Source organism: Hevea brasiliensis, chromosome 3 (genome assembly GCF_030052815.1).
Source record: "Hevea brasiliensis isolate MT/VB/25A 57/8 chromosome 3, ASM3005281v1, whole genome shotgun sequence".
NCBI lineage: Eukaryota > Viridiplantae > Streptophyta > Magnoliopsida > Malpighiales > Euphorbiaceae > Hevea > Hevea brasiliensis.
Window position 1 is genome coordinate 33394079 of NC_079495.1, and position 12713 is coordinate 33406791.

Consider the following 12713-nt stretch of genomic DNA (forward strand, 5'->3'; position numbering starts at 1 on the left):
GCCAGTCATTATGCAAATAATTTTAATGTCCTTAGGTACATCCAATATTGGGTACCAAACCATTTACATATTTACAACATCTCATGCTTAACAATTATTCTTAAGAAAATCTCTTAAATTAATTGCATCTTATGCAAGTATTTAAAATTTCTTAAAATAATTGCCTCGATGGAGGGCCCATGTTATAATTACTTTAATTATAGCATTTCCAACTTAATCATTTGTTTGGAAGATTTTTTGGTCATCCTAATTACTATTAAGGTTTCACTTTGCACATTATCCATTTAGAATGCATATACCATATACTTGCATACATTCACATACATCTCATGCATTCATGGATAAACAGTAAATATGGTATGATCATGGACTTTCTAAGGGATTCAATTCTGAGCCACCAAGAATTGAATCAGGGCATTCCTAGATGCATTTCATTCATTCATATTACAAGAGTTGCTGAAGGAGTATATAATCAACACTTGATATTGAATTCGTCCCACTGGTCCCACCAATGCGCTTGATCTCCTGGATATTCTTGCAATCCAATATTACATAGTAATCCTTGGCATACCAAGGCGAATTTACAAGAACTAAATAAACGAAATTACAATCCAAAAATTATTACAATCTTAATAATACATACCCAAAATAAATTAAAATAAGTTAATTAATTTACAATCCCAAAGAAATATAAAAGAAATAAATCCAATCGCATTGGTCTTTTATAGTCCATGATCATTCATCATGCATATCACTATTTAACAATTAAATAAAACATACATACTTAAATTAAATTGAATATCTCATATTCAACTTAAAAATTCAGATTTGAATATGATTCAAACAAATTTAAAAATTCATATTTGAATCACATTCAAACAAATTTAAAAATTCAGATTTGAATCACATTCAAACAACCTTAAAAATCCATATTTGAATCACATTCAAACAATTTTTAAAAATCAGATTTGAATCACATTCAAACAATTTTAAAAATTTAGATTTGAATATGATTGATACAACTTTAAAAATTCATATTTGAATCACATTCAAACAACTTTAAAAATTTAGATTTGAATCACATTCAAACAACTTTTAAAATTCATATTTGAATCACATTCAAACAATTTTTAAAATTCAAATCTGAATCACAATTTAATTGTGTGATTAAAACTCTAATTAAATAATTTAATTAGATATAGGATGAGCTTTTAGATCATACAACAATTGCAAATTAAAAAGCCAAACCTTATGCCACCCATGAAGGCCAAAGATGGCGCACTAATGATGGTGTTCTTCACCCAAACCGCCACTTTTCTTGCAACCAGTAATGGATCTATCATCTTATGATTATTCCACACAATTAAATCATATAATCAACAATCTAAATGGCAAATATAGTGGCTCTGATACCAATTGAAGGAGTAAAAGTATGAAAAACACAAGTTTATACCATTAAATTCAAAAATTTTCACCTAGGGTCACATACATCATGCAAGATTTATTTTTATCTATTTGATTTCAATGATAAACAATATATTAAAACTCTTTTAATATGCTTTTGGATCTGTATTTGCCATTTAAGATTTTAGAATTAACCAGATTAATTTTAGAACCCTAGATTAAATCAAGAATAAATACACTAACCTCTTTATGCACTGCAGCGTATTTGTACATTTGGAATGCGTCTTTAGGACACCAGATGTTGTCCCTCTAGCTTGTCCACACTAAATTCACCTATGGCAGCCCTTGAACAGCTTCTAAAGCTTTTTCTATGAATTAAAAAATCAAGTTTTTCCTTTTGAGAGATTAAAGATGTAAACAGAACACTAAAAACGATTTCTAGTATTTTTAATTCAAGAGATTGCTTGCTAATCTCTTGGAATAGATGAGAGATGAAGAAGAAGAGAAGGGAGAAGCCTTTCAAGGTGGCGCCACAAAGAAGAGGCAGCAGCTTGTCATATTTTTTTCTTTTCATAACAACACTTATATAGCTAGGTCACCACTTAAAACCCTTGCCACATGTCACCTTCTGATTGACTCTAGGTTTAATTGACCCAATCACATTGCGCCAAGTGTCAAACCTATATTTAATCTTAATTTTAATCATCTTACATGATTAAAAGACATTTGGCAAGCTTATGTGTAGTGCCATATATCACCATCTCATGGTGCCACATGCCACCCTGTGAAATGATCAAAATACCCCTGTGTCTTAATTTTGAGTTCTCAACCCAAAATAATTATTTCTCTTCTTCTAATCAATTTATACCAAATATAAATTAATTAATTATTCTCTATTAATTAATTTCTCATTAATTAAATTCATATTTAAACACTTTAAATATAAATTTAACTTATATTATACATCCAATAACCTAGATTTGGTTTCAAGTCATGCTAAGGACTTTGCAATCTAATTGCAAACCAAACCTATTTAATTAATCAATTAAACTCTTTAATTAATTAATTAAATTATATTTAATTTGATGATTACTTGTGTATGTGTGTGACTTACTAGGCTCATCACTAATTGGCAATGAGATATGATATCAACTCTTAATATCATCAGAACTCTTTCTTACCATAAATGATTTCTCTAAACCATTTTATGCACCTCATAGACCATGGTTAACACCTAGCATAGCATGCCATGGCCACCCAATTAGTAATAAGGTTTACCATAAATGAACCTATAATAATATGTTACCATGCACTAGAATCTCTCTGTTACAAAATCCTAATATAAGCTGGAGTCATGGTTTATGTCAAACCCCATTTGCTATGAATATTATGTTCTCTTTTAATTCCAATTCTTGATTAAAAAGATTTTCTCATCAGAAACTTTTTTCTGATTAAATCTATCTGTCCTGGCCAGGAACTTGAAACATCAAGAACAATTAAATGAATATAGGATTTTATCCCTATTTACTTAGAGGAACAGATTCCATCTTGATCAACACCTACCTCCATATATAACTAGTAGGAGTCAACATATGCCCATATACCCATACACAGTACAAGTATGAAAGCAGTATCAAACTCAAACCACCTATATACAAGATAATTGTGCTATCTCAGGTCTAAAAATTATATGCACTGATATGATTTATGATAATACATTAATAAGAGTAAACTCCATGTGCTTGTCATAAGTGTCACTGGTTCGACCTACTTATCATGTATAAGTGCCTATCATGTTTGTCATATGGCATGAGACTCACCATTTCATCTTATTTATATCTCATATAAATAACTTGGGAACAAACATGAATACAATCTTTCTAGATAAGTCATGTCCTTATTATGAAGTATCCTCGATTGTGAACCTATTTATGATACTTTGTGCTAGAAATACTGTCACTCATATTCTTAACAACTTAAGAATAGAATTTCTAATAAAATATCAATGGACCTTTTCTATTACACATAAATATATTATGTAAACGAAAAAGTGAAAATGCCTTTTATTAATAAAAACATGTACAAGATATATACTAAATGATATGCTCTAGGGTATACTACTAACACTCATCTAGAGCAATTCTATTACTGTAACTTACTTTTAGGTCCTCTTTCCTTACATTAAGTAGGCTCGCCAATTAGCTTTATAATTTATAGTGTGTTAAAAAATACTTTTCGCTGACAATCTCTTCCAAAACTAATTTCACTTATTATCACAATCCTTATCTTAAAGGACTAATCACTAATGCATCAAAATTTATTCTTGTCACACCTTACCCCTCTGTAAGGCATAACATGATCCTGTAGAATACCTAATGAACTACCGAACTTCACCTACCGATAACTCATTAAGTACCCTACAAGGGATTTTAAAACAATTTTCTTACTTTTGATAAGTGGTGAGCATTTTCTAATAAGTACTTAAAATATTTAGTTAAAATTAAAACTAGTTAATATTTTTAGCCCATTTTATTTTTACGCAAATTTTATAAAAATTTTGACAGAGTTCCCTCTGTATTTTGAGAAAACAGTTCTTCAAATACCTGTAAAAAGTACTTCTAAAAATTTTTCTGAACAACTGCTTCAATTTCATACTCAATCTCAATCAATTTCTCAACACATTTATCAACTTTCAAATTTCAAATCCACTATCCAATGATCATCAAAATACTAGCAATCATTTTCATTCAAATTAAATAAAATAGTTCCATTCATATTTCATTAGAAACAAAACAATTTAGATACATCATTACAAAATTTACATTAAGAGAATTTCAAACTACAATATATATTACAACTTTATACAAATTTTTTACAAACTGCTCAAGACCTATTTTTACATGTCCATACATTTATGTGCAATCTATACATCAAAAGATATATTTACAGTTAGGGTATAAATTATACCCGAAGACTTCAAGCTGAATGATCCTCAATCTTTAGCAGCTCAGTCTGCTACTCCTCTAGTCTCTAAATCTGCGACAGTAATAAAAGCTATCGCTGAGTACTAGGATTCAGTGGTGCACAACATACTAAAATAATCTTTATGCAAAACTTAAATCACATTTATTCAAAATTAAAACTGAGCATGCGAGTTAAACACAAAACATAATTTATGAGGTTTTAATCCCAAACAATTTCATTTTGAAGTATCAAATCACATTTCATAAAACCCACAGTTAGATCATGCCATTCGAAACAAATAGAATCTCAATAGCCAGAGGCTAAAGAGAAATCACATCACAAGGCTAGCTAGCTCAAATATATGGATATCCATTCACATCCTCTTCTACTGGCACACCTCAACACTTCTCCAGAGAAGGAATCAAAATTCGAAACTAATTACCCCCACTAGTCATGCTGGTGAGGTGTTCAAATATATGGTCATGACACTGTGGTTTCAAAACTTATCCTAACAATTTGCTAAACATTGTTATTTCAATATACATAATAACTTTCAACAATTTAAATTAAACATCATAAGAATTCCATAATCCAATATTTCACATTATTCAAAACAGTATGCAAAAGATGATTATAAAAAGTATACATTGTGCACAAACCTCAAGCGAGTCGCCTCTTGGCCTTGACTCGGTTCCTCGGGTTCTTTCCCGGTATTCTTTTTAACTGAAACACATAGTTTCACAGTATTTCAGTACCATAACTTAGCATAAAGCCAAAAATAAATTTAACTTCACTTTTACCTAGCTCTAACGTGCTAAATTCGACGTTCTTGAAATTTTGTGTTTAGAGTTGCTATTCACTGCACTATTTAAGTCAAATTATTGACTTTCTAAGGCTTAATAGGTATAGGAATTCTAAATTTACCCACATACCACATTTTGGTCACCAAACTTGTTGGTTTTGGTCATTTTCTCAAAACTTAGGTCTTTTAGGCAAAATTGCCAAATTTTCAGTTTTGGTGTCCCTAATTTTACTGTTTCATTGGTCAGTTTACTATTGGAATTTGGCAAAACTTTCTTCATAGAAAATGTTCTTTATTGTCTTAAGTTTATTCTCCTTTTTGAATCACCCCAATTGGAGTTTTTTAGCTCAAGTTATAAGCAAATTACATTTACTGTTCATGCTGCAAAATTTTGGTTCTGTAGATTTATTGATTCAACTTTGTTCAGCAATTTGATCAAGTTAAGTCCATAATTTGGTATAATTTTCTTCATATGAAATGTTCTACTATGTCTTAGGTTTCCATCGGTTCAAGAATCGCCTAAATTGGAGTTTTCTAGAGAGAATTATAGACATTGAAACTTTACTATCCAAATGACAAATTTGCAATCTGCAGATTAAGTAACCCAACTTTGCTCAGTAATTTGATTTGGTTAATGGCATAATTTGGGTTTGTGTTCTCCATGAAAGTTTTAGGTCTATATCTCATCTAACCACTGGTAACATTTCAGGTCATTTTGACCTGCCTAGCTCGAGTTATGACCAAATGAACAAACACTATTCATTTGATCAGGTTGTACAGGGCAGCCTACGATTTCTCAACTTTGATCACTTTGTTCACTAGGTTTTAGTCACTTTTTGAGTAGACTTCCTAAATGAAAATTGTGTCATTTAGTGCCTATTTTCATCCCTAATTGGTCCCATATCCATTGGACTTGTAAAATTTCATTTTTAGCCCCTCAAAGGGAATTTTGGTCATGCTGCCAGCACATGACCTTGTCCAATCTGAATTGGCTTTTAATTCCAACACTTCTAACACACCTCATTTGGTCATAAATGACCTTTTTTCACTTCACATTAGGTCAAAGACACCATTTACAAATTTTTCCAAACTTTTGCCTCAAAACCCTAGGTCTCAAACCCTAACCACTCTAATCCATTGGAATTAACTAATTCAAAGCATATAAACACAATCTTTCAACTTATTCAAGCATCTTAACATGTTTAACTTAATCAAACTCATGCAAATCACTCTCCCCTCCCTGCTGGACGAATTTCAGTTTAGTCCCTCATACATTTTTTTTTTTTAAGTTTATTTCTATGCTCTTGATGCTCATACACTAATTAAACTAAAAACTTGAAGTTTGCATTACTTACCTTGTTAGGTGTCTTTGAACTTTCACTTCCTCTCAATTTTCTTCAATTCTTTGATGACCAATCTTCCTCTCAAGTGATTAAATCAAGTTTTTGTGAAGCAAGTATGAGAGGATTTGGGGTTTAATGGTGGTTTCAAAGCTTAAAGTAAGCTTTAATGGAGGTTTACAATGGTGAGGGAGAGAGAAACGTAAATGGTGAGGAAGATGAGGCTTTTTACCTTTTTCTTTTCTTTTCTTTTCTTTTCTTTTTATCCTTATGGAAGACTCAAAAATCCATTTAATTAATTTATTAATTATATGACTTATGGCATCATGCATTATATCATGCATGATATCATCTTCTTACACCTTTTTAACTTTTTCATTTTCTCTTCTTTTTTTATTTTTTTTATTTTTTTCCTATTAGTTCTTTAATTTAATTTTCGATTCCAAAATTTTCTTTTCTCCGATTTTATTTGAAAGTTAGGTCAGGAGTCAGCTCTCGGGGTCAATTGACCAAATTGTCCTTCGCCGGTTCAACCCGGTTTGCAAATAATTTCATATTTCTTCTGGCTCCCTGACCTAATTATTTGACTGGCTTAACAGTTCTTTTTCGTGAATTTCTCTTTTCCATTGTGTTTATAAGGGTCCTAAGGACCGCGGCGTCACATTTTACGGTTCGAAATTTGAGTTTAAAATGGCTTCGCAGTCGTTCCCGAAACGGTCACCCATCGTTGTGACTCTCGGCTTGTTTAACTTCTTATGTTCTGTTTTTCTTATTTATACTTAACTAATTGGCAATTACTAATTATTTGTGTTTATGGTTTATCTAGTTGTCTTAAGTGTGGTTCTAATCCCTTTAATTGTCCGGACCGACTCCGATCACCGGAACAGTGAAATATACTAAGCTATACAAATAGGGGTATTACAATTCTCATGTAAAGGAATAGCAACAGAACATATAGTTCTAACACTAACATACAACTAAGTAGTGCTAGGATCAAATAATAACTATTTTTTTTTTCAAAACTTAAGAACTTACCAGCAGCTACATCCGAAGCTTCTGCTCTTTCTCCTTGGTGCATAGTGGACGCTCTGACTAGTGTGTTACTATATTTAGGTTGATTCACTATGTTATGGTTGTAAGAAGTACCAACTCTATTTCTATCTCGACTCTGATCGACTGTCTGTGAACTCTGGAGAGCAGATCGAGGTGCTCTAGTACAATCTCTAGTGAAATGTCCATGTTCACCACAATTATAGTAGGCTCCAATGGCCTTACGAATATACCCTCGTGTAACTTACCACAAACATGGTAGATACGGGTAGAATAGGCACTTTTAGTTGTTCGACGACTAGATCATGGTGGCCTCTACCGTGATGATTTGCCTCTGTCATCTCCCTGAGCTTAGGACTCCTCAAATTCTTTTCTCTTTCCCAAATTATTGCTCGAGTTCTAATCCATAGGTTTCTCCCTCTTCTTTATTTCATAATGCCCTTGTGCAGGTTGGGTTTATGCTTGAGCTTGAGCTGACAATGTATCAGCCATTTGTTGAAAGAAAGGGGCCATTTGTGCGATAATTTGTATCGGTGAAACTGGTACAATCGGGCCTTTGACACTCTGCAGAGCTGGGGCCTCACCTTGTACTTTCGCCGTCACAGACTGTTCTATTGTCTCATTCTTCGCTTCCATATCTTTTCACAGGATTTTCTATTTCTTGTACAACCAAGACAATGAGATTTCTCACCATTAGTTCATACTTATAATGTAAATGTACTATATGTATCAAACATTTGAGCAATTGTATTTACCGATAAAATTAATTCAATTTCACAATTCAAAATTTACTTTAAAACCTTTGCTCTGATACCACTAAACATGTCACACCCTACTCCTCCGTAAGATGTAACATGATCCCGTAGTACACCTAATGAATTACTGTACTTCGCCTATCGGTAACCCATTAAATATACTACAAGGGATTTTAAAACAATTTTTGTGAAATTAAATAGTGGTGGGAACGTTAAATATTTCTTAAAAAGCCTTTAAGTGAAATTTTGGTCATGGATCAAATCATCGATTAAAATCTGATGTTACAAAAAATTTTCAACATTTCGGCAAAGTGCCGACTGTATTTTGAGAAAATAGTTCTTCAAACCTGAAAAGGAAAACACTCCCAATATGTTTTCTCAAATACAACTCTAATAAACTTCATTTCATCTCATAATCCAATCTTAATAATCAAATCAATTTATTTTCAAACATACCTCATCATAAAAGAAATATTTCATTGATTACAAGACTCAAAAATTAATATTACAAAACTATACAGGTAAATGAAATCTCAAATTCACATTACAATAATTTGCATTTAATTACATACCAAAATATTTTATAAGAGTTTTTATACAACTGCTCAAATAATTTACACACATATTATTACATGCATACATCAAACCTATGTACATGGGTATACCAATGATATACCTGGAGCTGATCTGAATGTGTCTTCAAGGAAGCGTACTCAACTGCTCTATGCTCTTTTCACCTGCGACAGTACGTATAGCTATCGCTGAGTGGTGAACTCAGTAGTGCACAACTATAACTTAAAACATAGTACAATATACCTTCACAAAATTATAGTAAATAATTTGAAAATCTAGATACTCATCAAATTCCAAAAATCAAAATATTTGTTACCAATAATATAAATCATTTGTATAAAATGACTTTGATCACAAAATTCAATTCATCAAATCACAACTAAACATTTAAGGTAATTCCAGCAATTATGGAAATAAAGATTGATTCCAATAAAATCAATTATGCATAAATTCCAATTAAAATCGTAATTCTTTACTATTCAAAAATCATTATTTATCTCACTAATTATGCAAGACTAATCTGAAAGGGCCATCTCCAGGGTGATTCAAACTCCTATGGTCGGGGAGGTCGAGTCAAGATTCTAACTCCCTATGGCCAGAGAGGTCGAATCATCGTGCGCAGTACACACCACAATAATGAAACTTCTGAAAGGGCCATGAAAAAAATTTAGATCTAACCCCTAATAAGAGGAGAATCTAAGCCTGTGCACGTACCATGGTAATCAAAATAAATCTAACTCCATTGTCTCCTCAACAAATGAGAAAGACGGGTAATAACCTAGTCTAGCATCTATAGTAAGATATAAAATAATATCATGAATCTATTTGTCCTTTTTGTGAGCATAAATCACAACACAATTCAATTTAATGTCAATTCCAATATCCAATAATTTTTATGCTCATCAAAATTCAAATCATATTTTATCACAACTTTTCCAAAACTAATTTATTCAATCCACAACAATGCTCAATAATTGTTGAAATACCATTTCACAAAGCTAAATTCATACATACTATAATAATTTCAATAATCATTGAATTAAATCCAATACTTAATAAATATAATACATAAGGAAAATAAAGTCATTAAATCATATGAAATATTCAGAACAAAATCAATTAAAAACTAGTTGTGCACAAACCCCTTATTCACTTTAATTCTTGTTTTTCCTTCGAAGATCCCTTTCCAGTCTCCTTTTTCAACTGAAACACACAATTTACAGTGTTTCAGTACCATATCTCATAATTAATCCAACAAATTATTTCATACCTACTTAATTGTAGTTTTAAATTTGCTTAAAATGGTGTCCTTTGAATTTTGTATTTTGGGCCACTATTCATTGCACTATTTGAGTTAAAATGTTGACTTTTTCCTACTAAATAGGTTTATTAATTCTAATTGTACTCATATACCACATTTTGGGCATCAATTTTGTTGGCATTGATTGCCAATTCAATTTCTAATTTCCCTAGGTGCAAATCCAAAATTTCAGTTTTGGGTCACTGTTTTCTACTGTGGCATTTGTCTGGTTATTGTGAGAATTTGGCTAAATATCCTCGTCAAAGTTGTTCCTTATTATCTTAGCTTTAATTCTCTTTTTGAATTACTCCATTTGGAGTTGTATAAGTCAAGTTATGGTCAATTAACCATAACTGGTCCATTTGCTTCTAAGCTGTCTAAAATTTGCAATTCCTAGTCAATAAATTTTGACCAGTCATGTAATCATTTTATGGTCATTTTTAGACTAAGGTTCCTTCATAGGATATGTTCCTATTTGTCTTAAGGACTACCAGGTACAATTTCATAATTTTTCAAGCTTGGTGTAGTGAGTTATGGTCAATATATTGACCTAGACTCTTAATCCTATAAAGGCAATTGTCAAACTTCAGGGCAGTATGTTTGACCTTCTTTTTAGGGTCTTTACACTTAGAATTTGGCAAAGGTGTCTGAGTTAATATTGTAGCCCTAAAAATAATGTTTCCATATCATATTGTCACATCTCAAATGGAATTTCCTAGTATGAGTTATGGCCAAATGAACACATGGGTATCAAATGGCATTCTAGGTTCAACTTAACATTTTCAGATTTCAATTCCTAACTTTGGCTAATATTTTCCCTAGGATGTATTGGTTTTTAGAGCTTGGTCAAAACATAAAAATTGTTGTGCTATGTCTTATAAAACTTTTAGCACTAGTGACACTCAATTTGCAACTTAGGAGACAATGTTATGGCATTTTTTCCAAAACTGATCAAGCATACCAATGGAACTGTGTTTTGGGCAATTTCTGGGTTGGCAGTTTTAGTGACCCAAATTGTGCTAACAGTTTGACTTGGTTAAAAGCAAAAATGGGTCAAGTGGTCTTCATGAAAAGTGTTCCCCTATGTCCAAGCTTTTCAATGGTTCCAAATTCAGGTCATTCTGACCTTCCTAGGGCAAGTTATGGCCATATGAACACATACTGTTCATATGGTCAATTCTGAGCCTAATCCAGCAAGCTACCCATATTCAAGCCAAAATTTGACCAACTTATGAACGAAATTTGGGTAGGGTTTCTTCTTAGAAAATGAAGGTTTGGATGTCCCAAAACACCACTAATTGGCCTCATACCAATTGGGGCAACACAAAGGGATATATGACAATAACAACCTACTGGATTCAACAACAGCTCAACCTGCAAGCAATAAGCACTCCCAATTTCAATCTCCTCCTTCTTCTAAACTCCAAATAAGCATACATGGCACTTCTAATACTCATTAAATAGTCTCAATTTCAACAAGTCATCATCAAAATTTCATCATAATTCAACAACCCCAAATTAACATTAAAGCCCTAATAATTTTTCAATTTCAACTATACATACAATTCAACCTATATACATGTCTATATTCACTCTTAAGCATCATTAAGCAAGTTTAATCATTCAAAACCATCTAAGCCTAGCTCTCATCAAGGCTACTAGAAATTAGAAAGAGTGTAGACTTATCATTTCTCTTAAATTTCAAGAGAATTCAACTCACCTCATGAAGCTCATCAACTTTTAAGAAGGAAGGATGGGGGTTCTTTGCACTTACCTCATATGCGTGACCCTTGCTGCCCTTGACAACTCCACTATTTCCTCTCCTCATGGCTGCCCAAGGATTGTTCTTGATATAAGGATAAACTTTCATAAAGGGACTTATGGGATTTATGGCATGAAAGGGGAGAGATTAAGCTTTGCATGAAAGTTGGCTATGGAAGTTTGGGGAGAGATTTGAATCTGGCAATGGGTTTGAAAGGTTGAAGAAGGTGACTTGGTTAGTGGAAATTCTGTCCACTTTGATCCCTTTTATACCTCCACTTAATCCCACTTAGTGCTCTACTAATGTTGATTAAAATTTTAATTAATTCAATATTTCTTTTAATTGCACTTTTGCCCTCAACTTTCCTTAAATTACATTTTATCTTTAATCTCAATTTTCATTCAATTTTCAAAATGTAATACCACTTATTTTTCATGGACATTTAGGTCAAAAGTCAACTCTAGGTATCAATTGACCAAAATGCCCCTCTTCAGGTTGTATTTCTGAATTTTCGGTAATACCGATTTTTATTAGTTTCTTGATTTTTCAATTTTATTTGTACTAATTTATTAATTTTTCTTTAATATTTCTAATGTCAATTACATCTCTATAGGCCTTTAATTATGTCCCAAAAATTATTTCTGAGGGTTTCCCGTGGTCCTAGGGTCAGCAATTGCCTTCGCCGTAACTTCTCGGTGCGGTCACCCATCGCTATGGTGCCGGCTCATTTAACCTAATTTCATTTCTTCTCTTTTATTTTTTC